Below are 27,916 nucleotides of genomic sequence, written 5' to 3'. Positions count from 1 at the left end.
CCTGTTTGACCCCTTCAGAAATCAATCTGTCCGGGATTAAAAATAAAAGCGCAGCGGTTCTGGTGGAGGGACTCTGGCCCCTCATGGGGATCCAGGCCATGGCGTGATGCGATGCGTGGAGAAGTAAGAGAAACAGATGAGAGAAATATAAGCGGCGGGTATCGAAGAAAGGGCAGAGAGAGAGAGAAAGAGGGAGAGGGAGAAAAAAATCGATGGTCATGCAGGGGCAGCGGAATGGCCAAGCTGCGGCCACAGAGAGTTCAACCAGGGGACACGTTTTTTCTGACCGATGAGGTCCACTGGCTCTGAAGCCAGAGGCTGACCCGTGGCTACCCCCCCGCACACACACCCCTCATACCCCCATCACTCCTGGTCCCCCTTGACCTCGCAAGGCTGCTGGACCCTTCGCTCCCTCGGACATTCCCAGACCTCCGGAGCCCCCGGGCCACTTAGTCATAACAGGCCGAGCAGGGCACTGTAACCCGGGGGCACGGCGGCGATATCTCCGCTCCCACACCCAGACAGACAGACAGACAAGTTACCCAACCACCTGGGCAGGGGTCAGTTACAGGCCACTGCAGACTGTTAGTTTGGTGGGGTTGTGTTTGGAATATTTGTATATAATAATATTAATATAATTTGCCCTGCCACATGACGCTAATACAAGCAAACTGTAACAGTGGTTTCAAAGCAGCTGTCTCATTCTTTGATCACAATGTCAATTAAAAGCAGAGCGCTTCTGACTCAATCTAAACCACTGGACAGTAATACAAGGTGCTGTGAGACATTCTCACTGTATGATTCGGTATAAAGGGCCCGCTGGGCCTGTTAACAAGCTGAAACAGAGGGAATGTGCAGCCTGATGCTGGACACTATTTGGACAGACCTCAGTGTAAACAGACGCTTCCCCTCCTGATAGCCCTGCTGAAAACTGCTGAGCAGCCTTTTTCATTTCCAGGCTTGTTCCAGTCATGTTTGCACCATGTATTTAGCTAGATTGTTTCACACTAAATAATATAAGTTTGGTCAAATTCAAGAGGTTCGTGTCACCCATGTTGACAAACTGCACAGCCAGTAAATAACATAAGATAGAATAGAATTCCTTTACTTCCAAAGTCACTGTGCAGCTGAGCGAGCTGCAGCCACCACTATTTACTGGTATTAATATGGCATAACGGGGAAATGCTCTTGGTCAGTTTGGTGTCACCATCACTGCTATTACATGTTTCCCACACAGTGCAGCTATGCCATGTCATACCCACACTGCACCCACTGATGAGTCTATGTTTATACTCACTTGCTGCGCAGTGAAGCTACAGATTCATAAAACATTGTCTTAATTTCAGTCATCACCTAAACATTCCAGACTGAATAACAAGGAAAATCTGACTTAAAGGATTCATATCATAATAAAAAATCGCCCATCATTTAAATGAATGCCAACAGATATTTTCAAGCTGCAAGCAGGATGTTTGAGTGTTGTTTTAAAGTCTCATCATGGGACTTGTGGCTGGTCTGGATCAGACCTGTGGCTGTTAGTTCACCTGACCATCTTATTAAACTGTCACCCCTATATTTGAAATATTATTACAGTTATTATAACATCCTGACATACTGAAGTTGCACATTTTGCATCTTAAGAAAGCTGCTTTGATATGTTGCAATTTTACACTGATTGGTCCAAATATACCATTACCTAAGCCCACTACTTACAGAAAACGAGATGCTAATGCTTCAAAATCATCATTTTCCAACAGCGGAAGAGGTCACAGCACCTTGGTGATTGTTAGAAATATCTGTTGTTAATACAATACCAGAGTGCCAGTATCAAATCCAAAATATACTTTAGATATATTATGTGGCTGAGTATGTTTTTGATGAAAGCATTTATTCAATATATGATTAATTGTATTGTTTGCCTCAGTGTTTTACAGTTATCTTAATACTTTACATCTTAAAATAACTTACTTATGATCAGCCAATGTTTGATTGATCTAATTTCTACAAGATTAAGACATTCACCAGGCATTTGGTGCCAACATCAGTACTCAATACTGTCTTCAATGAGCAAAAAAGTGCAGGTTTGGATGCAAAATCCACCCTAACAGAAGATGGAGCAACGATTCATCACAGATGATCCAAACAAACAGGAGATCCAATCAAGTTTTGATCTGAGTTTGAATTTGTGCCCCTTTGATTATTTCACACTTTCTGCTGTTCTGGTCTTTGTTTACATGTGACATGCTTGAACTAAACTGAAATAGATATAGTTTGGCAGTGGTTGTTATCTCAGCAGTGAAGCTGGACTTTATGTGGCATCCTGAATGTATGGTGTGAAAGTGTGTGCTGTGGAGGAGCATACAAAGTGTTTCACAGAGCCTGAAAAAGGACATATTCTGATATTTAGGTATGTATGCTTGTTAGACATTACTGTTCACTGCGTGAAAACTCTCAGCTGTAATGCTTCACAATAGGTTGCATTGCATCAAAACAGAGGAAGATGGTGCAGGGCTGAAAGGAAAAAAAATGAGAAAACTTTGATTATTGGTATCTGTGATTAGTTTTGTCAGATTTTCCCATAAACTAATTTAAAAATGTGCTCCTTTGGCTCTGATACAGCATCCCCTCACAATGTCCCACCCACAACCATATGTGATTGGTAACATATCACAATTAATAGCTTATAAACACTGAATAATCTGAATCTGCAAAGTAACTAGTAACTAAATATATCAAATACATGTCGTGAAGAGGAAGTATAAAGTAGCAGCAGAGGAAATACTCAAGTAAAGTACCTCAAAGATGTACTTAAGAAAAAGTTGCGTAAATTGTCCTGAGGTTTATTTCATCCCTGGTTGTCACTGATATCGGTCCCAAATATTGGTTTTTAGTCTCCTTGTTTTCTAATAATCGCTGTCGGTATAGGAGCTGAAATCAGTCGACCCCTAATAAATATGGCACACTCTGGGAAATGACAACATAACCCTGCAGTATTAATGCTGTTGGTTTACACAAGGATGCTGCGGAGTAGTTTGTAAAGTTTCTCATCATAAAACCTTGAATGGAGTAAATCTAATTTCTGCCTTGAGCTCATGCAGGTTCATTAAAAACAGGCTTGTTAAATTAAAAGTCCTGCTGCTCTGCTGCTGCACAAGTGCCTGCTGAGCTCTTATTTAGTGAAACCAGACATTACTTTTTGTGCTTTTCAGCTCCTCTCTGCCCATGAATGTTGTTTTTGCTGCAGCTTTATCACTTGTCCTGATGTTTCTCTCCATATAAAAGGAGATTTGTTTTGTAATCTCAGTGGGATTAGCAGTTAAATAACTGTGAAGTGAAAGAATGAAACAACATGGCGTCAGGCAGGCAGATGCGAGGCAGCTCTCACTCTTGACCTGTAGTTTACTGAGAGGCGCTCACTGACATGTTTGGAGGCTTCGGACCAGCTGATGGAGCTGATGTTTCAGCAGCAGCTTTACACAGGAAGCTGCAGGCTTTCAGGCTTCACAACACACACGTATTCACACATGCACTGTGACATAAAGTCACAGGCACCGAATATGTCTTCACTGTGCTGTTTGTGAGCGTGCACGTGTTCACATGGGTCAGTGATCATCACGGGCTGGCACACACTCAACCCAAAAAACAACAGTTACACCAACATCTACCTCTCTCTCTCTCTGGCCCGGGGAGTCTCGCGGTGGTTTGCTAATTGCCAGACAAATCGCCCGCGCGCTTTTTTTCCTTGCCTCGCGCTCGTTGCAGCCGCGTTGCCCGAGAAATTTATTATTCCGGAGAGCGCGAGGAGCCGAGGAGGTCACGGTGCAGGCGCGCGGGCTGCAGGAGGAGGTCGTCACGAGAGATATATGGCTGCCAGCCTTTTACTACTGCACCGGCTGTGTGTATATGTGTGTGTTAGAGAGAGGAAGCGTGCGAGCCATTTAAAAGTAGACATGTATTAAGTATTAAAAAGACAGAGCCAAGGAATGGTTGCCAAGTTGCAACACGCGCGCACACTGTTTCTTTTTATAGGCCAGGCTGCAGGATAATGCTGGTGCGATGTGGCTGTGTTCGTCAGTAGGTATTATAAATTATTAACAGTTAAATGATTCGCTAGGCCTAATTAAAAACTAGAATATATATGATCAAAAGTAATGAAGGATTAGAACAGCTGAAAGTGTAAATCTCTCCACGTAGACTCTGATGTTCTTTGTCATTCTTTGTATTCTTCCATCAGCAGAAGGTCTGAAGCCAGCCCAATCCCCAGAATCCCTCAAGTACAAATAAGTTACAACTTTACGCTTCTTCAGGTTCCATTGCCATTGTTTTTATCCTGTCACAATGCTGTTCTTCTGCCCTGCTCAGATTTAGGCACACAACCTCTTGGTTAGGGTGAGGAAGACATCCTGATTTGTCCTAAAATACCAGTTTTGGTTGCAACAAACACGGCGTACCGGGGTCTCCTTAAAAATATCCAGCAGTCCATCCAACTTAAAAAATACTGAAACACAGACTCGAACTGTGGTCACTGGTCCCCTCCACCTCCCGATATAAAAGTCAGTTAACACGTAACGTGATCGTGATATGACACGTTTTGTACAAATGTTAATATGGTACTTAGCCTATGACACATACAAATTTGGACGGATCTGTGGTTTGCAAAGACGTTAACATCCAACATTTAATGCTGCAGACTAGGCTGGGGAGGGAGACTCTTTGACTACAGCATCTGAGACAAACCCCTGAATGACCTACAAACTATTGTGACAGCAGCTTTAAGCTTCTATCCTTATCTTTTGTTTCTTTGTGACACCTGAAAAACAACTCATATATTTGTCAGTTTGTGATGCTTCTATTTTGTTTCCTCTACTGTTGTGTGATCCTGCTGTTTGGCACCGGTCATAGTCATGTAGTAAAGAGAGAGAAGCAGTACAGTGTGATGATCCTACCATTGTGTGTTACAGCAGCGCTCATGTCCGTTAGATGTGAGTGATAAATGGGCTTCTGTGGCCTGTATGACTAAAGGCGGAGCATTAGGCCAGCACAGGCTTATTGATACTAAAGTATTAAACAGCCCCTCTGCCGCTCTGAACCTTTTACTTATCAATATCCAAGTGACAGCGACGCGCTAACTATCATACACAATAACATCCTGTGGAGAGCAGGTCTGACACACACGAACTTCTCACATGTGTCTACAGCTCCTCACTCATGATTGTTCTCATGAAGTCATGAAGTATTTCAGAAACACGAAATTAAAACAATTTTAAAAAATCCAACCACTGACGACGAAAAAATGATTTGGACCATGACCTTTTTTATGTTTTATTTCCCATGATCATTTCGATTATAATTAAAACATCCACAAAAGGAGCACAAATGAAGAGTGGAACTCATTACAGTTATCAGCAGTGTTGCTTGTCAATAATGCTTATATTGTTATATATTATATATCAGGCCTGTATGTCAAACAGATCTGTCTGCAGACGGTAAATGTGGCTGCAAAGGGAAACTTTGTTGCAAAATGATTTCAGCACGTATGTTTTACAGCCAGCATTAAAGACAACGTATACGTCCACGCTTTATATCGCCCAGTATCTAGAAATGCTCCTCCGTTAGTATTAAGACCAAACATTCAGGAGCTTGTGGCCCAAGTGTGAATTGTGTTCGAACCCCATCCAGTAAGCTGCTGCACAGAAAGTCACCTCTTTTGAATTGTCATTGTAAAAATGTAAAACATATAAGGTGTAATGATGTAAACTGTAACTCAGCGGGCTCTGCTCCAGGCTTTATAACGTTAACAATGGCGAGGCAGTTTGAACATTGCTCAGAAGTCATTGATCCTGTCATGTCTGACAAGAAAACAGTCAGAGCAGCCTATTAAAGTGCACTGTACTCCCTATTTACTGTTCAGACGGATGGCGTTCAAGTATGAGTCGAATATCAATTATGGATCCTGTTTCTTCCATAATAATAATACAACAGTAATGAGGGCGTTCATGCTTACAGATGCATTTTTTAAAAATAATTAATTACCGACATGTTATTAGTTATTGATTGTGATTGAGTTCAAACATTTGTGGAACAAAGAAGAAAACAATGCTGAAGCGGAGAGGTTACGGGCTGTACCGGCCGAGCCACACGGCTAAGCGGCCGGCCGCTCGGGGATGTCTCTGGTGCAATCCCATACCAGGGGGAAGACCTCACGTCTCGCGGAGGAGAAGCATATATTTCAAAAACCGGTTGTGCGCGTGCTGCCGTCTCAAGACAGATTTACGAGCCGCAGTAAAAGGCGAGATGTCGGGGCTTGGTAAATCAATCTCTCCCTCTCACTCCTTCTCTCTCTCTCTTTCTCTCTCACTGTCCCTGTCTTTATGCTGGCTAGGCTGTATAATGATAGTGATAATAATAATAATAATAATAATAATAATAATAATAATAATAATAATAATAGAGAATATTTTTCCTCTTGTCGTCTGAACCTACTTAATCACGACGTGGACACTTTAATTTTACGGCCATTCTACATTTGAACAAAGAGACGTTTTCAGTTTCTCTCTTTTTATTCAAAGCTAGTTAATCATTAACGAGGAGGGAGAATCTACCTGTCTTAATCCATCACGGACCAAGAGACCCCCGAGATCTCAAAGAAGTCTAACATCACTTTACTTATTGGCTTTTAGTTTGATTCTGAGCCCGCTTGTTAAATGTTAAAATAACCGTTTTAATAAACCGAGGTTATGTCTGTTTGAAAAAAAAAAAAAAGAAAAAGAAAATATGCTTTCTTTTTTGTAGCCTAAATAATTGAATTGCTGGGAGGTTACAGATGCTTTTAGAGATATGGCTGTGTTTTTGATTTCACAAAATGAAAATATAAATATGCAGACAGTTGCTATAAAGCAAAGTATAAAACACCGACATCCCTCTGTGTTTGCTGTTGTCACATGGAGCTCTGGTGCTAGTCTCCCATCACTCAGCGCGTGAGTAATATGGGTTAGCTGTGTGTTACAGCTCTATAGTTGTGTGCATCTCTTCCTGGTTGGGTGTGCAACCCTCAGCCCGTCATAACTCGGATGTTTAGACTGAAATGGTTTGGTGTGTGTAATAGCTCTGCACGCGGCTGTGCCAAGTTTACAGAGCTGGTTTGTATTGTTATTGTCAGGCCGGCCCAGGTCTCTGCTGCTACTTATCTTAGCTGTTGTTTCACACTGTGATTGCTATAATTTATGGCCGTCATTACAGACGCCATCATCACCACCGCAAATGTTTGATTTCCATCTTGTTGTGGGTAAAATCTCGGGGAAGCGCCGCAGCGCTCGGAGTAAGTTTAAAGGACTCTGTCTGCGTTTTTAGTGCATCAAAAACGAGTACTAAATAAATTACCACCAACTGTTTCACCGATAATAGGTTTGGCACTGCATTTGTTTCATTCTTGCTAATTATTTCGTCGCCTTTACAGTGCTGCGGATTATATTTTTAGAAACTGGCCAATCTCTCTACAGGATACTTGTGGCTAATTGCATTTGTTATCACACATCTTTTATTCGTCACTCTTCTCCCAGAATTGGCTGAATAAAAAATAAAACAAAATGGTTTTAGTTTTAATGGACCCTCTTGATGAAGACAGCAGCACTTAGCTGTGTAAAGGAGCAGCTTTTGTATTTTTAGCATGCCGGTATGTGAAGGTGGAGAGGCAGCTGAGAGCTCTGTGCTCCTCAGAGGAGAAGCAGCGTGTCTTGAGGCGGCTGCGGCCCATTGTTTGACCTTGAAGTGTTTCTTGTTAGCTGCTCAGCAGCTAGGTTAGCCCTGCTCCAGCCTCCCAGGCTCAACACTTTCTTAGAGTCTCGAGCTCCATTGTTCTCCTCCAGGCTGCTCGAGCTGTGGAACCGGGAGACCGCGCGCCGAAAGGATTCCAACGCGCTATTGTCGCTGCCCTGCATGGCCTCGCGACGGGGGTTTTGTCTCTTCGTCTGTCTGTCTCTCCCTTCTTCTCCCTGCTCTGGTATCCTTCTCTCCGTGTTACGCTCTCTCTTTGTCTCCCTCTCTTTCTGGAGCAGCTCTCCTCTCAGCTCGGTTCCGCTGCTTCCTGTCCGTTTCCCTCCTTCTAAATAAATTGCTCCTTCTTCTAAATGAATTACAGCGCGCGCGGTAGCCACCCCACCAGGAAAACTTGTTAATGGGATAAAAGAAGGTGCGTGTTTGGACATTTTAGTCCAAATGAATTATTCGATTCTGATTCATATTATCACACAGAGGTAGAAGAAGAGCCTGGCCTCGTCCGTTTTACAGATTAGATTTGTTTTTTTCTTTCAGATTTCCAGCCGCTCACTCACATTTCGATGCGGGACATGAATTTGTAATAATTAAACAAACGATTTGGAGTGATTTGTTTCCACTGACACTGCTGGCTTTAGTATTTGTGACTGTTAAATATTTAGTTTAGCTCCGGGACGCGCTAACATGACACCGAACATGAGAAATAAACGCTGCTGTGATGCACAATAGACAGATGAAATATGCCAGTGCTTTGCTCCGTCCTCATCGAATATTTCCAAATGCTGGAAACAGATACATTATAAGACGGGACAATATAAGGAATCCCCCTTGTTCTGCCGAGTAACGGCGAGCTAAGAAAGAGATGACAGTGAGGAATAACGAAGAAAGAGTCTGAGGCGTGCAGTCATTTTTTAAAACGAACATAGTCGGTGACAATCATCTTTTATCGTTCTCCCTGTGCATCTGTCACAGGCCTACCCTACTTTACCCTTACAGTTTAGAGCGCACACACGTTAACACACAGCACTCAATGACTCCCACTGAAAGGTGAACACAAGTGCTCATGTTATGTTTTTATGTTCATTTTTTATAACCGAGAGTCCTGCATCACACAGCACTGGTCCGGATGGGTCCCACAAACGGAGAGGCGCACTGACACCCCCCAACCCACTCCACCCCCTGCCCCCCCTCCGCCCCGACCAAGACGTCACGTGATTCATTAAATAATTAATGCAGAGGTTGCAGAATAGATATGTATTCGTCAGGAATATAACGGTAAGACATGGTGCCGCTCCAGTGTGTGTGTGTCTGACGTCGAAAATCCAACTGTCCTTTCAAAAAAAAAAAAAAAAAAGAAAAGAAATACAAGCCCCCCTATAGCAGCGGAGAGAGGGGGGAGTGAGAGAGAAAAAAGAGAGAGAGGGAGAGAGGGGGAGAAGAGGAGACACTGAGAAACGCCAACGGAGAGAGAGAGGAAGAGAAAAGAGAGAAGGAGGCTGCAATAAAACAAATTTGGACGGGTGTGCGTCTTGCGGGTCGTTGTGGACACCGTGAGTATTGCGGAAGGAAGGGGACTGCATGGGGGGAAACCACACTTCTTCTTCCTCATCTTCACCGCCGCTGCGCCGCCTTCGCCCGCATCCCTCTCAGTGAATCATAGGCTATTTTAACATCGTGGTAAATATGCCCAAAAAATACCCATCTTTCGCCGTGTTTTCTCATCGTGCATGTTGCTTTGGTGTTGTTTACACATCAGCCCCCACCCATCATCATCAGCCATTGTTTATAGGTTGGAGCGGTGCAGCCTGCAAGCCGGAGAGAGAGAGGGAGCGATGCAATGTTAGCCGATGGCTGTTTATATTTTAAGAAGCACTTGGATATTCTCCTCCATCTTTCTCCCATCACCTCCTGTCTGCCTCTACATCTCTCTCTATCTGCCTGCCTCTCTGTCCATCCCTCTCTCTCCCTCTCCCTCTCTCTTCTCCCCTCTCTCTCTCTCTCTCTCTCGTCTTTTTTCCCAGCCAGCTACTTCTCTTGATTTATAGTGAGGCAGGGTGTCAGCGTGCGGCCGGGGCTGCCATTGTGTGTTTGTGAGGGAGTGCTGTTGTTTATGGTGCTGCCCGCGATAAATCATGTTTCCTCCGCTGTGGGAAGACGGTGGGGAAAAATGACGGTCGATGGACCGATGATACACCGGAACGAGGAAGAAGAAGGACAGGAGCAGGAGATCTCGCCCCGGCCGCCGCGGGCTCCTCTCTCGGTTCTCCTCCTCTTTCTGTTCCGGCTCTGTTTTCGCTGCCTTGCTCTCTTTCTCCTCCTCTATATCTGACTGCATTTCCCCTCATGCCCTCACCCACACCCTCCGCCTTTTTACACTTGATTATTACTAGGGGTGTTTTCTTTTTTCTCGCTCAGTATGAGAGTGGCTGGCTGTAGCTCCGGGTCTTGAATTACTGCGGCGACCAATTAACGGGAGATTTGTTTAAATTTGGCACACCGGGCACGCCTCGGCCGCCATGAAATCTCATAAAAAAGGACCTGCCGGCCAGGAAAAGCTCATCTATCTAGCCAGGAGGTGTGAGTGAATCCAAGTAGCTCAGCCAGAGGAAGCTGAAGATCGAAACGACGCCGGTTCGAATCCCTGGCTTCTCAAGCACAATTATCCTAGGCCCTGGTTTTCACTGAAATACAATCGTTAAACTGCTCTGTGCACTGACAGAAACTATCCAGGGAGACTCAACTTGGCTTTGGAATTTATATCAGCTTTATTCAAGTCACCTAAACTACCTGCATACTGTTATAGCATGGTGAACATCTCTACCACATAAGACATCTGCTGGAGGAGACCAGAGGTGTTTAATAGTGCTAAGCTTTATGCATGACTGTACACTGACTCTGAATTCATACTTAGAAGCTTTTTTTCCCCTCTCTCCATGCATTTTTATTTTTTCAATGTGTTTTCTTTGGATGTCTGCTGGACTGGAACAGGGCGCCATTATTCATGTCAGCACTCAGTGTCTCTGCCTTTGCTCAAATTCTTCACCGTGAATCAGACCTTCTTCTCTTCTTTAAACGTGGCGATGAAAATAACATGCATGGGATGGCAGGACTTTTCCACCGTTTTCTGCTGCTTGTTAATACCCACGTGCTGTGTATCTCATATCAAATCCTTATGTGCACTCTTCGTAGGGCTATACGCAAAATCAAACGCAGTGGCTCAATGAGACGTTGTGAATTGGTTGTGGTAGCATTTTTAGCCTTCCCCATTGCGAGTAGCGAGTGGGGTGGGTGAGGAGGGGTCGGATGGAGTAACGTAATTTTCATCGGCTAACCTCATAACTCACTATAGTAAATGACGCGTGTGTGCTGTTTTGTTTTGGTGTGAAGCCAGCTGGTAATATATGCAAAGTGCAATAAATACAGAGGACAGTGAACGCAGCATCAAATCATTTTATTACAGACATACAACAGTAGCTTACAAGACCATTGTTACAGTGTAATAAGTGCAATAGGAGTCATATCATAATAATATAGGTAAATATATTATTAACTAATCGTATAACAGAGTTATTAACAAATGAAGGGATGCATCTGATGCGGCTGCAATGGATGGATGGATGGATGGGTGGATGGATGGATGGATGGATGGAATCACTTTACAATTACATTTCCAAGGCTGAGCTCTTTCCTCTCCCCTCTCCCCCTCTCTGTCTGTCTGTCTCCCTCCTCGGCCATCACTACCAGTGTAAACCTTAGTGTAACCAAATTAGAGCGGCTCCGCGGCTTCCCATCACATAATAATGGCAGTAGCAGCAAGAGGCAGCGCTTTTCAAAATGTGTATTCCTGCTGTCCGCCGCCGTGTCAAAAACAATATCCCGCCTCATTTCTGCGGACGGAGAGAAGGGGGGGGGGGGGGGGGGGGGGGGGGGGGGGAGTGACAGGATTCCCTTCCTCCTTTTTTCATATATATTTAAATATTTTGCAGGCTATCTCGACCTCATATCTGATTTGGGTGACAGGGAAGCGTTGAAAATACATTCACAAACGTCTTTGTGGGCGCCTGCTGCGCACAGACACACAGGAGGCAGGTTGTGAGCACGGCCCTGCACCAAGCAGAGAGTTCAGAGGGAGTCAGGGTTGACATTAAAATAAGTCAAATCACAGTTTACTTTAAAACAGTCCTACGTCACGCAGTGAACGGTCCACGGCAGCAGAGAGGGTTGGTTTATCTTATCTTATTCCAGGCATGTGTCCACCGTTAAGTGTGTTTTGTCTGGCGAGATAGTTCCAAATCAAACCCAGCTGAAATAGTTCAAATATTTGAAACGGTGTTGAGAAATGATATCACTGCCTGTCTGACATCCATATCCAAGCGGCAGGAGCGGGACTCTGCTCCTGTGAGGCCTCGCTGCTTTCTCACAAGTCTCTCACTAAATACTACTCTGCCTGTATGCTGCTGCTGCTGCTGATGAGCCCAACGTGAGAAGGCATGTTTGAAAAAACACAGAGAGATGGCGTTAATGTGTCACTGCGCTGTGTCTTCACACAATCAGAAGCCTATTGTGACACCACAGACATTAATGTTTACCCCGAAACCTGCTGCAGGACAAAGGCAGCATTCTCAGCTCTGTGTGGCATCAGGAGGATGAAGGAGGGAGCAGAAATGCTGTCTGCCTTTCATTTATGTGTATGTTGATGTGTTAATTCTTTCTAAACTGTTGTTGGAGATGGAGCAACGTTATTAAACGGTTCGTAGAATGATGGTGCATTGTCGTTAGATGAATACCTCATTATTGTTTTTATCACAACTTCTGATGAATTTAACTGCGGCATGAGAGACAGAGGAGGTATTTATCTTATATGTGTTGTTTGCGGCTGATTGAACTGGTCAGTAACAGCTGGAGAGAAAATGTGTTTTAAGTCTTGGCTTAAGGAAAGAAAATTCAACAGCTCAGCGGTCAGTCTGGTGGCGTCTTAATATATGGACAGATCTGTTTGTGTCCACCGTGCATATGGTCAGAGACAAGGTCGGTGCAGACCCACGCGTCTGATAGACACGCATGAAAGCAAGTAGGCACACGGACAAGATTTCGCACAAGGCGCGCCTTCCCACTCACTCCCAGGACAGGCAGCCATATTGTCTTCCTCTCTGTTCTTTTCCCACGCAAAAAAGAAGAAAACAAATCTAAATGCACCGAGCGACTACTCCGGGAAATGGGGGAAAATGTCTTCGATTTTTTAAAAAGCTTCTATTTCAACTCGCCACTGTAGCACTCCATCTAATGAAATCAAGTCCCTGCAAACGTCGCTCAGTTTTAAAACTCGCAGCTCAGAAAAGACAGAAAATACGAGACGGTTTTTTTTTTCTAAAACAGGTCGAAGTGCAGCATAAATTAAACAAATAAAACAAAGTGGAAAAAAACAGCACACGCGTTTGTTTTACTGTGAAATATTCCAGTGTATAAACCCGCGTTGACCTGTAGAGATGAGGCTGAAGCAGGTTAAAGCAGCCAAATGTGAAGTTAATTCAAATATCCTCAGAAGGAATTACATGTTTTTGTTGTGTCCGCCTTCATAATATGTCTGCTATTAGTCATGCAGTAAAATGTGTTTTTAAAACTGCGGAAATAAATCCAACGAATGAACTGCAACACTATATTACAGCGGCAGTGATAATATATCCTCTCCAGTCCGCTCACGGCTATAACATGCCGCGGAGTGGATTTAACTTTAAGGTTGCACTTGCAGCCTTAAGCCCGACAAACCGGTCTAATTTCTCTCGGAATCGAAGTTAAAATACAAACAAACACTCGAGCAATGAAAGCAGGTGGGTTTAAAAACGGGAATGGAGCAGAGATTCTTCGAAAACAGTCAGACATAAATCAGAGGAGCTCTCGGCCTCATAAATCTGCAGCCGCCGGACGTTAACGAGCCAAAGATTTAAGTGTGGGGAAAATAATGTTAACAAAACACGTGAACATGTGTTTAAATCTAGCCTGACAAGGAGCCGCCTTTACAAACCTGACGCCATGATTTATTCTGTAGAAAGAAATGATTGGCTAATACAACAACATGGCGTTATTATTATTATTATTATTATTATTATTATTATTATTATTAAACACAAAGACCATGTTGCCTTATCTTTTTAAAAGCAGATATCCAGTCTCTTGCTCCACGCGCCAGGTACTTCCTGGGATCTTCCTCGCGCGCAGATGATTAGCCGTTCGGAAATAAATCAATAAGAAGCCTCGCGCTAATTTATGATCGTCTGCACGAGGGCAGTGATTCAAAGCGCGTGAAAAATGAGCGGCTGAAACCGTATCCAGAGCCCGCGAGCTCTCCGGCCCCTTCAACCGGCGCTGGAGAGCTGCATGCACGAGAGCGATAAGAGATACCGAGCTGCTGGACCGGAAATGTTTCCACGAGGAGCGGAACAGGCACGAGCTTTTCCCCCGCTCCGTCCTCTTTCTTTTATCGCAGCAGGCACAAACTAAAAATAACGCCTCGGCTTTCTGTAATTGAACTTCTCTCTCTCTCTGTCTTCACCCTTTTCCTCACTTTATCTCTCTCTCTCTCTCTCTCTCTCTGTGTATGTGTGTGTGTGTGTGTGTGTGTGTATGGCAGTGAAGGCATGTCTATACGCGTGGGCAGATAACACAGATACACACAGAGAGAGGGAGAGAGAATCAGAAGGAGAGCAGAGCCAAGTGCATCTGTTTGAGATTCATTTTGTACCGTGCGTAACGGCCAATACATCCAGGACAGGAGAATTACAGTCCAGTAGCTCGTTCGGGGGGTTCAAAATATCCCCAGGATCACACAACTCTGTGATAGGCAGACAACATGCATTTGACTATATTTTATCATTTCAACGCCACACGCAGATCATTTTCTACAAAATGCAGAGTGTTGTTCGCGCCCCCTGAGAGTGTGTGCAGGCCCAGCTGCCTCAGACATCCGTATCTGCTGCAGGTCTTCGTCATTCATCACCTGCATAAATATGAAATTGAAAGTGAGATGAATTTGGTGACGTTTGCTTTCGTTCAGATCCATGTAAGGTTTTTTGAAATTTCCTCACACAGCCAATCGTATAAATATTCCACATTTCATGCATTTGGCCTGAATCGGACAGGCCGATACGCTTTCTATATATTTTACCACTGAACGTGTGGAAAAGCCAAACAGGACGGAAACAGTTCTCCGTGTGCAGGTCAAATCACAGCGGAATTTCTGCTCTTCCTCCCTTCTCTCAACCTCCTTCTCCCTCTTCCTCTCCTCTGATCGCTCTCAGTTTGACTCCATGTAATAACCAACATCTGGCCCTCGCGCAAGCACGACGGACAGGCAGGTCAAGCTGAACCGCGCTAACCCCATGGCGCACCTCAACCAGACTCCCCTATTGGACAGCAACAAGAACCAGAACCCCCCTCCCTCTCCATGTCTAGCTGTCAGTCCATAGCCCGGTTCAGGAACAGTTCATGGTGTCAATCCGCCGATCCCACACCAGCAAAGCGAGAGCGAACGAACAAGCCAGAGGTCCAAGCAGGGAGAGACACCGAGAGCGAGGGAGTGCAGGAGAACCAGGTTATCTGTGATAGTCTTCACTGTTCCGCAGATAATCAATGAAGCAATTAAAATCAGAAGAAATCTAGAATATTTGGATCCGCTGGTCACAGGTCATCAAGGAGGCTAACGGCTACTAGTGACAGTAACAGTTTGTGTTTTGGTGCGTTCAGGCTAGCTTCAGCCAAAAGATACCATCCGCCAGGAAGCAAAGGGAAGTGTGGAAGAACAGTTTGAAGGGCGCAGGAGGACTCTGCTCTCCTCTTTTGTTGAACTGGGGGCAAGAAGAGGAAAGAGGAAGAGAGGTAGAGACAGAGGAGGGGAGCCAGGGGAATACGGCGTCACGCTCTATCCAGAAAAGCTCTCGCAGAAGAAAGCGCTTTATTTTGGAGGCTCGCTCAGTACACAGTGGGCCCAGGCGAGCTCGCGCCGTACCCCAACGTTTGCTCTCGTGCCGGAGGATAATGTAGGTTATGTGAGGCTTCTGCAAGAGAAAAGCGCGAGCCCTGACTGTGGTACTGGCCAGGCACGCACCGGCCCGCTATACGGGGAATTCTGCAGCACAGGCGGAGGGGGGGGTGAGCGCGCGCACGAGGTGTGTTTTTTAGGGTAAAGTAGCACCGCGAGCCCCAGACCGAGCAGTCCCCGCCAGCCTGTGCGTTGTAGGTAGGTTTGATTGTTGGAGATCCATGGCGGAGCCGGCTAAAGATTTATGGCTTTATCCAAACCGGGCATGTAAACGTTCAGCTGTGTTTTAGAGGCGGTCTAAGTGATACACAGTTATTACAACAGCATGCAACAGTGCGGTTTAAACGGTGGGTTTAATTGGAAGACATGTTGTTTTAGTGCTATTTTGGATACTAGTACACGTTAGAAAAAAGCCAAACTCATAAACCGACAGCGCGTAATTACGCACTCGCAATCAGTGAAAAATACGTCCAAGGTTTTCCGTGAAGGGATTCTCTGGTTTTCTTAACTCCTGCCACAACGTCCGCCCGTGTCCGAAACAGACTGCACCATCCAGGAAAAAAACACCACAGCAGGAGGAGATCCAAGAGGAGAGACACGCCGAGAGAGCGCAGGTAAGGTCTGTCGGGATGCTCCTCGCTCAGTGTCCCGGTGTGTGTTCCCGAGGCGTCCCCATCCCACGCGCTCCGCCGCTAGACATGTCATTAATTATCTGTTGTGTGACCGTGGTCTCTCTCCAACTCGCAGAGGCATCCGGGGTGTGCCCACGTCCAAGCTCTATTGCTAGCCCCAAACTTTTTTTTCTCCTTTCTGTGTGTGCTGTGTTTGTGTGTGTGTGTAGGCAGCTGAAGACAGATGCCTCAGAATAGGTAACATGCAAAGGGGCGAGAGGGGCACCTCGCCATGCTCTCTCTCTCTCTCTCTCTCTCTCTCTCTCTCTCTCTCTCTCACACTCTCTTTCTCTCTCTCTTTCTCTCTCTCTCTCTCTAAAGAAGTTTGGAAGAAGGTGTGTATCCGGTAAGTGTGTCTGTGTGCGTGACACAGAGAGAATGAGTCGTAGTGAATAGGGACCTGACGGCTAGGTGTAAAGAAAGAAGATGCATGTAAGACACGCTGTGATTTATGATAGTGTGAAAAGATTGCTTACTCGAGAAGCCGCCCCCCTCTCTCTCTTTCTCTCTCTGCTGTCCACAAATTGTCGTCTCAGTCACCGAGGCTCACATCTCCTGATTCCTTTGTTGTGAGCAGACAAGATTTCAGAATTTAAAAACTCCTCAATTTTGTGAAAATGTGTGAACTGGACAGGATTCAGCTTACCGGGTTATTTCCTATGACTATAGGTGTAGTCCAACATATACTCTCAGATCATTTTAGCTGTGCATATCGTCGTATAGTATTATTGTATTAGCAAACAAAACAATGCTATGATGCAGATGCTAACTATAATGGCATTTTAGACTTTTTAATAATAATAATAATAATAATAATAATGATAAATGCCAAATAAAAGATTAAACGTACTTTTCATTATAATTATGGATAATCACATGATTACTGATCAAAAATATACCACTTATCTGTTCCTGATGTGATGTTCATGATCACTTCTACCAGTTTTTTAAAAATATTTTTAAAGTCTGTTTTGCTTTTCATTGTTAACTGGAACATTGAGATAAGTCATTGTTTAAATAGTTAGGCTACAAATGGTCACTCTATATCTGGAGTTCTTAACCTGGGGATCCTGAGTGCTCACAATGGATCCCAAGAAAGATCTAAGGGTCACATGATGACTTGCAAAATTAGTTTTATTGTTTTTGCTTTTTCTTGTAAAATACTTAATATAATAATAATTGATAATTGAATGTCTTTATTGAACCTAAAGTCATTCAAAATAAGTAATCTGAGGTGTAAAAATAACACTTTTTTAACAATTCACCAATCGTCTAAAAATAACTGAAACTCAAGAAGACTTTTCTTTATTTTAGAGTGTCACAAGCCAAGCAGGTTGGGAGTCACTGCTCTATGGTTATATCAGGTAATAGTTGGACAGGTCCTCTGGAAGCTTGCTTGACCTTGGTGGTTTTTACTTACTTCCGGGTACAGAGTCTTTAAAGTCATGAAAAACCCACAGCAACTCCAGCACAGCCGTGATTTAATTGATTTTTTCATACATCAATGACAAACTATGGGCAAAACACCAATCAGAATAAAATAGTGGGGGCAAGCATGCCTAACGTTGTCGTAGTGTATAAAGGCTGACAGGTCTGGCTGAGATCCATACAGACGCTTTCTCCTGCTGTAACAGGCTTCCTAGCAGCTCTGTCTGCTGCTGGGCCAAGTGGCCTGATTATATTACAATCACTGGCTTCTTTTTCTGATCCATGTGTCATAAGAGGAGCATGTTGTTTGGAAATGGATACAGGCCTGTTGTACTGGTGCAGGTTGTTCAACACTCAGCGTAATGAGGCCTTAAAGCTATACAATAACAACTTAGGAAAATCCATTTTTAGGGTGATGCCAAACCACAGTATTACAGATACACATCACTTAGTGCTAGTGTCCCTGGGTGGACTGCAGGAAACCATCTTCTTTGACCAACAGGCAACCACAGTGGCTGTCTGTCCTGAAATTCAACATCTACCATCGGTCAGACGACTGGATACACACTGACAAAAGAAATGAAAAGGATGTTCAGTCACTTGGACTGAAGTGGCATCCAGGCAACAATCACAAGCTACAACCATCGCGCTGTAATCCTCAGGAACACACAGAAACTAGTGGGACTAACTAACTACTGACACGGTTAACTTGTCTACAAAAACTACAAAACCAATATCCTCTCTGTTATTGGTTAAAATTTCAGAAATCCCTTCGAACCTTTTCAAACTTGGCATCACACACACAAAACCATTAAAACACTTCAGCTGTTTTAAGTCAGATTTATGGAAATACTAGTATTTAAAACTTGTATGCTGACACTGCCTATGCTTTGATGTGCAATATCTACATATAGTTTATCAGATGTATTCTAACATCAGAGCCCAGCCCGAAATAAACTTGCCCAGACAAACCTGTTCTTTCCTGACTTCTATCTACCACTCTCAGCACACAAACCACACATTCATACTCACACACAAGCAGTCACATCCATCCCTGTTCCTCCAGTTCTTGACAGACTTGGTGAGCTTGGCACTTTTCATGGCCCAGGAGCAGAAAGGGCAATTTGGCCCCCACACCCCATCTTCCTCTAAACAACCCCCAAACACACCCATCCTCTCTCTCTCTCTCTCTCTCTCTCTCTCTCTCTCTCTCTCTCTCTCTCTGTCTGTCTGTGTCAGGGCTTTCTTTGAGTTGGAGGTTAAAGATTAGCATCTCTGATAAAGATTAACTCTCTGTCAAAGGAAGGCGCTGATGACATGAGTTTCTGGTTAAGGACTGTTGGTGACACAGGGGCGAGCTTTTCAGGGAGATGGGTGACCCTGCCTGAAGCAAGACAGGAGGTGGACACTGAGCTAAAATGTTAGCTCAATGGATGGTAGATAAGGTGTCATATAAGACAAGATGCAAAAGTGATTTTAGCTAAAGTTAGGTCATAAAGTTTTGCTGGCATGGTTGACCCCACAAAACATGGAACTGCTTGTACATGTGCAAAAAAAATAAGCAGAGGTTTCCATTAAAGGATAAATTCACCCAAAAATCGAGATTCAATCATTATGTACTCACCTCCAAGCGGATGGAAAGTCGGGTGTAGTTGCATAGTCCATAAAACATTTCAGGAGCTTCACAGCAAAACAGCGTTGCAGCTTCTCCTAAACAACTGAAGTCGCTGGGGACTTGTTTAAAAACATAAAAAACAGCTGAAAAAAAGAAAAAGAAAAAAGCTCATCATAGTCCAAGTCTCCTGAAGCTCTAAGATCCCATCTGATTTGAAAAGACGTTACTTACACCCTTTTCTGAGCCAAAGTCATACAGCTGTATGGCTGCTAAGCTAAAAGCATCAGTGTGCACCCTGTCTAAAGTGAGTGCACAAGCTAGCTTGAGTTTGTATCAAGAGTGTAAATAACATCTTTTCACATGAATTTGGAGTCTTGGGGCTTTTGGAGACTTTCGTCATTTTAATTTCAAAGAGGAAGATGACCACAGACATTTTCAGCCTATTAGCAACCCTCAGTCAACCTCTTGTTAATACATTTCGAAGTCTCAGTTCAGCTTTGATATTAGATAAATTTGCACATGATCCCTGCCATCTCTTTTGAGGCTATAATTTGGGAACATTGGGAAATTTGTCCTCTTCGGCTGAAGCCTGTGGCTTAACAGGATTCAATTAGGTCTTTTGTACACAGGATGAGTGTCATGCGTCAGTTATGTGCCGGCAGCCGGGAGCAACAGACTTTATAAGTAGAAGATTTGTTCAGATTTCACAAGCAAGGCGATGCATATCATAAAAGCAGACGATGGTATGTCTTTTAACATGCTTGTTGTTACATGGTGTACAACAGATGTAAAGCTGTTAGATGTAACTAAGAAATGGCAGCCTTTAGAAACATGGTTGCGCACACCCATGGTCCGGTTATGTAATTTAGCCAGGCTGTGAAATGAATAGCCAAAAAATGTGTACTCAAAGTGTTCCTTATGAATGCATGTTGGTTCATTCCACAAACCTTTATAATGAGATAACAGGAATTAAGAACAAATAGATAGGCTTTGTGTTGTGAGAGAGAAGTAGAAGTCGTTTGATTTCAGTTTGATCATGAGCTTCCAAAATAGGGTTTTTGTGGCTGTTGCTCTGATTTGTACTGGCATACCTTAATGACAACTGGGTATAGGTAACTGGGTGTGGGCAACAAACCCTAAAACCTTCCACTTAAATTAAACAAACGGTGTCTCTCTGTCTCATTAGTGCCTGTCTAGCCCCTGAAAGACAGTGTTGAAACCTGCGTGTCATCTGCCCGAAGCAGGAGGCGAGGAGATGAAATGTGTTGTGGTATAGGTTTGTTGTTGCTTGCCCATTTGATGTGGCTGTGTCGCCGTGTCAGTGATGATGCTGCATGACCGTTCAACCTCATTACACTTCAACGAAAGCTTCAAATGGACTTGATGAAAAATGTCCTTTTGGCAAAAGAAGTATGGATATTGACTGATCTATGGGGAAGTGAATGTTGAGGGCAGTGGGTACTCTGGTGGCCACAAGCATTCAAAATGTATCAAAAGACACATGCATTCTATTTTTAAATATATATAAATATATATTCAAAAAATGTATATGTAAATTGAAAGCTTGCGTACTATCCAAGCACAAGTTGACCTTTCAGTGTAAATAATGTAAAACCAAACTCGTAGTGATATACAGTATGTACTAGCAGAGAAAAACATGTAAATGTGTCACCAAGTGTATAAAACTGTCATGTGGTGTCAGACTGCAAAAGCGTAAATCTTTGCACATGTAGACCAGCACATGTGCTTCAAACAGATTTTCTTACTTGACTTTTTTTTTGCCATTGAAATTGGGACCAAAACAGCCAAAACACATTTCTGCCTATGAGAAAAGAATCCCCCCCCCCCAAAAAAAAAATGACCAAACCAAATGAAATTCTAACTGGAGAGGAGAATGTAAGAGGCCAGAAGCCCTCTGACGTTGTGCAGTGAATGACCTCGAATCTTGAAATTGGATACACATGGGGGGATGTGTTTAACGGATAGGTTGTTTGAGGCCAGAGGCTTTTAAAGTTTTGGTTTCTTTTAATTCAGAAGCTACTGCAACAAGCTTCAGAGGTTCATGCAAGTCTGATAATACTTCCTTGTCGGTTAAATAAGACTGAACAAAATTAAAAAGATTTTTGTGTTTGTTTGTTTTTTACATGATCTGTAATTGCCGGCCTCGTACTTCTGTGGTCTACATTGGAACACAGATCATGTTCAGCTGACTGCATGACTGAAATGCGTTCATTGAACTAGGTTGAAAATAGTGCCGTAAATCAAATCACACATTATCAACATTATTAAAACAGAAAACATCCACCTGCTATTAATGATTAAAGAACCCTTGGTAATCTAAGGTGGTTGCATACGAGCATATTCTGAATGGTAATCTTACACTTAATGTCATGGCTGTTGTGTTGGAGTTGGTAGAGATTACTTTTAGGACCTGCATTGTATTTCCTGTCTGTCCTGCTACCAGCTGGCTGGAGTTTCACATCAACAGCACCAGAAAGAATCTGAATACTTTCAATTGAGACTTAACATGTATGTCCTGTACATTCTAAGTTAAAAGGTTACTGGTTTAAAGGATGGAATCATAAACACATGGATATTCTGGGGCTTCTACTTTCCAGTAGCCTGATCATTAAAAACATGAGCTATTGCTCCACCAGGTCAAAGGTCACTTTTGGAGAGCTGTGCACCATATATCACTGTGTAAATGCTCAGTGGGAGCGTTCAGCTGCTGTGTTAATACCACAAGTTACTTTTTTTACTGTCTGTAAAGTAACAGCACTGATACTGAAAGGTCTGAACTTTGTAGTAGTTGTGTTTGTAGGCTTGTTGCACTTTTGTTTTCTGTTGTGTTTCAGTTGAATGTAAAGAAAAAGTCACCATAGAACTTAATATCAATCCTAGCAGAGAGACTCCAATACACAAAACAATACACACAAAGTATGTGCAAAGCTGTTCTGAGAAAGAGCATATGGCTCTGTTTGTGTGTGTGTGTGTGTGTGTGTGTGTGTGTGTGTGTGTGTGTGTGCGTGTGTGTGTGTGTGTGTGTGTGTGTGTGTGTGTGTGCGTGTGTGTGGGCTGCAGGCCGGTGACGGCACCACCAGACCAGTCAGAGATAAGAGCAGAGCAGTGATAAAGTTTGTTCAGATCACGCAGGACTTTAAAATAAGGCTGCAGGCAGCAGAAAGCAGGAATATCAATCATTCCATCCATCAACACACACCCCACTGAATTCAAATAAAATGAGTTTATTAAGTAAAAATGCAACATCTCTAAAATACTCAGTCTGAACGTGTGTCACAGAGTTGCTTAACTTGAGTAAATGCATGTAACACTTTAAGTTGTTGGTCCATCCATTCATTCCCCTCCCAGGAGTGTAAACCTGCTGTTCATTCACTTAATATGCATTATTAAATCATGCACACACAGGCTCTTTGTTGCTTCCACCTATGCTGCTGCTGATATTGTCGTTGCTCAATCCGTTATTTAGAACTTTCTCTTCACCCAACCTGAGAAAACCCCCTCGTCTACATTGTTTTATTTGGATTCAGAATCAGGAGCACTGATTTCATCCAAAGTCCCCCTTCTCTCCATTTGCCTCCTTCCACTCAGATTTTGGCTCATCAGCTGTTCTGGGGCACTGGAGGCGGCCTCCTCCCTTTGTCTCGACCTATAGGCTAGCTGGCTAAGCTAGTCGGCCCCTGCATCACTTTCTGGGCAACTTTAGACTAGTCCAGTCCTGCTCCGTGGCTCCAAGTTTCCTACTAACCCGCGGGGCTGAGGGGGGACACAGTGAGGAAACCCCGGCCGGTGCTGCGATGGGGATGGACGGCAGCCAGAGCTGTGCGTGAGTGCATGGAGGGAAACAATAACTTTATAGTAGTAGGAGTAGTAGTGGTGGTGGTGGTGGTGGTGATGGTGGTGGTGTAGGCTGGTACGGGGAGGTCGGGGGATCCTTGCTTTTGATTTATGTGTTTGGGGGAAGCTGTCAGGAGCAGAAACAGAAGCAGCGCCAGGCACAGATTTTATTCCAGCACTTTAATAATATACACCAGCAACTAGTTCATCCTGCTGACGTGGATGCTCTTATACAATTATACAATTCATTTCTAAACAGTGTTTAGCACCGCATGCAGCTCTCGATGGATGAATTATCTGCCGCTGAGTGTCTGTCTGATCGGCCGGGATGAGCTCTCCTGCTCTGGGTGCTGAGGACAGCCGAGCAGTACCACTAACGCGGCCCGGGATGTGTGTTTTTCTCTCGGATTGATGCTGATGTTATTTATGGGCTGCGTGGATGTGGAGCCGCTGGGAAACAGCTGTTCGCCTGATGGGCCCGCTTCTCCTTTTTCTTCACTTCTCTTTTTTTTTTTTCTCTTGACGGGCCGTTTGGTGTTCAACAACAGTTCGGACTGTTGAACCCATTCTTATTACGGATTTTTCCGTTTTAATGCAGATCATTTATACGTGTTAACGTTGAGGTTTTCGCACGAGGCACTACATTTTGTTTTTATGATATTCCCATTGAGATTAATAGGACCAGGATTTAGACGCAGCCCGTTCATATTGTTAATTGTAATTCCTCTGTTTTCATCTGTATTTCTGTCACAGCTCCTTGTGTTCAGTGTTATTCATGCACCCATTTATGTGTTAACGTTCTCACATCATGTTGCTATTTATAGGCTATTTCTATAAGATAATGCAGATATAAGCAGCCTAATATATTTATATTATATGTCATGATTTTTTCCCCCTCTACTTTATAGTATTACACTGTTGTTTCACTATGACTTTTATTGCTCAATAATCTGGTTCCTAAATCTTCTTTAAAATTATTAATTGATAATATTATAACATCTTTTATTATTACTCTCTGTGCACTCTGACTTTTAACTGCATTGCTGATGGGAAGGAGCGCCATTTTTCCTCGTTAAACGTTAAAGACAGAAGGCATCCCAGATCAGACGTTTTTAAAACAAAAGGAAACATGGTAAATATGACAGGATGTGTAATATGATAACCAGAATCAATAACGCCTCAGATCACTCCCACCCAGCCTTCATCCTTCTCTCTGCTCTTATTACTTTTATTCCGGGATTTCACCGGAATAATTTAAGGTCAGCAATACCTGTCTCCTGTCCCAACCGTTCGATTAGACTACAAGAGGTCTGTGCTCTGTATCGGATTTTACCAAGACCCTTTGATTACATATCTCTATCTCTTTCTTTCCTATCTGCCCCCCTCCCTCTATCTTCCCCTTCTCTCTCCCTTTACCCCCTTTTATCCTGCAGTTCTTAGGAGCTTTCTGGAAGCCGTTTTCTTCCATCAAAACATCAGGAAATAAGAGGAAATCTTCCGGTAAGTCCTGCTGTTTTACTTTATTTCCTTGTGATGGTGCACTGTTGGAACGAGGGTTGAAGTCTGTGTATTCGCAGTGTAATCCATCGACACCTTATCAGACCGTGGAGAAGGTGGCGACTTCGTTTTAAAACGTCGTAATTGCGCGTAAAGCGATTTCTGTGCTTTCATGCTGAATTCTTAATGAGCAACGATCAGTTCAATTTAAGGACAGTTTGTTTTTGGTCGCGCCGTAATGCATTTACTCTTTATGGACTATTATTATTATTATTATTATTATTATTATTATTATTATTATTATTATTATTGTGTTACCTACATGATGTTAAAATTGGACAGAAACAGGGCAGACGTGATGTTCACGCAGTTCATATGATGTGGAAACTGTGAAGGAAGACGTTGGTGGTTTTGTAACATTAACATACGATTTAATTTAAATCATTTGTTTTATTTAAAAATCGACTGAAATGTATAGAGAGCTGCAGCCAAACGCATGTGTAATATTAGTCCTTCATGCATGTGTGTGAGCGGTGTAATATGATGTAACGACACGTGCTAATGTAATATAAACCAGAGGTGTGAAGGGCGGTGTGATGGCCGCGGGTTAGAGCCGCAGCAGGGTCAGTCATCATTTGATAAGACAGTTATTAAAACAGCACGCTGGAACTGCACTAATGTCACTATAATGCTAACACTACCAGTGATATTCGGCCCAGTGGCAGCAGCAATGAAACTAGCGCTAACAGCAGCATACAATAGGTCACAGCTGTAGAAATGCTTCAAGTCATTTTCATTCAGAACACATCAAGGCACACACATCACGAATAACTCCTCATTTGTGAACAATGTCAAGGCACACAACACAGTAAAGCTGTGCGTAAAATATTATTTTAGATCCCGTGGAAGGCGGAAATTCCTTTGTGTCATCCTCAGTGGCCTACATGTCAAAAGTCCTGAGGGGGAAAAGAAAAAAAATGGAGGGAGGATTTCCACGGTTCTGCAAGGCACAGAGTTTCAGTTGTGAAACCCAATATCCGTGACTCGATCCGAAACACGGAGCCGTCGATGCGCGTCTGCCATCCAAGGAAAATAAAGAATAAGTGCCATCCTTTACAAGCACCGGCGTGCTTTTACAAGTCAGTACATACATGTAATCCGCTCTGCTTAGCTCTCCACATCTCTTCCCACACTGTTGCTCAGTGGAAAAAAAGAAAGAACGACAGAGACAACAAAAAAAATCGCTGATTAGTGTTTTGGTTAATGAGTAATGAGGTTTTTCAGCAGCAGTCAGATCATTCACAAAGCCTGGTTTGAAGGAAAAGTTGCAGACGGACACTTTCAGACTCCCACCTTCCACCTACACGGAGCTCATCCTCTCATTTCAGCAGCCCACAGCGAATGCTATCTGTTTTAAAGTTGGGCTGTTTACACACACACACACACACACACACACACACACACACACGCTGCTGGGTGCGAGAAAACTCATAAATCTTACGTAGCCATAAACGACAGGGGTAGCGTCCTGAATAATAAAAATAGAGCGAAGTGGGAGAGAGAGCTCTAGAGACAGAGAGTGAGAGAGAGAGAGAGAGAGAAGAGAGAGAGAGAGAGAGAAGAGAGAGAAAGAGAGAGAGACAGAGAGAGAGAGAGAGAGAGAGAGAGAGAATTTGTGTGTAGGTGTGTGTGAGTGCTGGTGGTGGGGGGGTTATGAAAACATTGTAAGACACCTTCATATTTTCATTTCCATTCTGGTCTCACCTCTGTGTCTCTTTCCTTCTGGGCTCTCTTGTCACTCTTTGTAGCTTTTTTTAGCCAACTTCACCTCTTTCTTCTAATGTTGCTGCACTTGCTCCTGTCTTCCTCCCATGTGAGTTACAGTCAAAACACAGGGAAGAGCTCAGACTCTCTCCTTTCTTTAAAGATACCAGTTAATTTAAAGGCCTAAGATTACCTTCAGCCATGCTGTTAGAACGGTTCTCTTTTTTGTATTGTTTTTCAGCCTTTTCTTGATTTGTTTCAAGTGCTGTCTGCACCTCTGCTGTCACTTACCTCCCTTCCTCTGTTTCCTTTTCTTTTTAATTTACCTTTTTCTGTGCATCAGCAGCAGGGGCAGAGACTAGGTGTTGAAATCTTAACAATACAGACTAAGTCTAGTTTCCACAGGGAGACATGGAATGAGCTGCAGGAGAAGCTCTGTAAAAACAAAAACAAAAAAAACAAACAAATTTCCTCGAAAAGTTAGGAGAGAGCAAAAAAAGACAGGGAGCAACAGTCTTCTCTTGTTGGCTGTAAAATGTCACCAAATATCCATAAATTTACTCAGCAAATTGATGTGAAAAGGTGAATGCTTAGCTCGCTGCAGACTGAATGAAGGGATTTTTTCCCAAAAGAGTAAACATGTGATACACATGTCCCCACTCACCTAACTCATGGACCTGCCTGCTCAACTGATAATACACTGTCAAATAAATGCTTCACTTGTGTTTCCACTGACAGTCTTACTGGGCATGAAGGTAGATAGTTAGATACAAGCATGAAAAATATAGATGTTATCAGATATTTGATGTAAAAGCTTTAATGTTGCCATCTGACAGAGAACAGTCAGTATACAGTGAAGAGATTATGAAACGAGCACAGAATAATGCTATCAAACAAACCATGCGTCCAAAACATGTTGAGTTGTGTTGTTGCACAGTACTAATACAGCTTCTGAGCTGGTTACCATATATTGTATTCATTCGACTGTTATCTTATATGTAGCTTTTATCTTTTGTAAGGTTGTAAGCCTTCTTTGACATTAGTACCTTTAATTTAATTTACTGAACTATTCTACAGCAAGAAAAAAAAAAAAAATCTGCTAACCTTTGATTGTAGATGAAACTATGGATGATAAGCTCACCCTAAAAGATATCATAGCCGAACTAATACAGTTCGCCTTGTTGAAGTCTAATGTCAGATTTATATTTCGCCAGCCTCCAATTAGGAATGGAGGAGAAGCCAGGGTAAAGATGGTGGAAGAGGCCCGTGCTGTTTGAA

General features: G+C 43.3%; 1 protein-coding gene across 2 annotated transcripts in view; it reads left to right on the top strand.

Moving 5' to 3' along the window:
• The window catches only part of hoxb3a (homeobox B3a), a 68,320-nt gene that overhangs the window by 26,145 nt on the left and 14,259 nt on the right, over nt 1-27,916 (top strand). For both annotated transcript variants that reach the window (XM_073494463.1, XM_073494462.1), the window contains exon 4: nt 24,811-24,877. The gene's annotated coding sequence lies outside the window, so the exon portion shown is untranslated. The remainder of the gene's footprint in view (nt 1-24,810; nt 24,878-27,916) is intronic.

The sequence above is a fragment of the Pagrus major genome, chromosome 23 (genome assembly GCF_040436345.1).
Source record: "Pagrus major chromosome 23, Pma_NU_1.0".
Taxonomy (NCBI): Eukaryota; Metazoa; Chordata; class Actinopteri; order Spariformes; family Sparidae; genus Pagrus; species Pagrus major.
The sequence above is the reverse complement of the archived record's forward strand: the minus strand, read 5'-3'. Positions and strand labels throughout refer to the sequence as shown.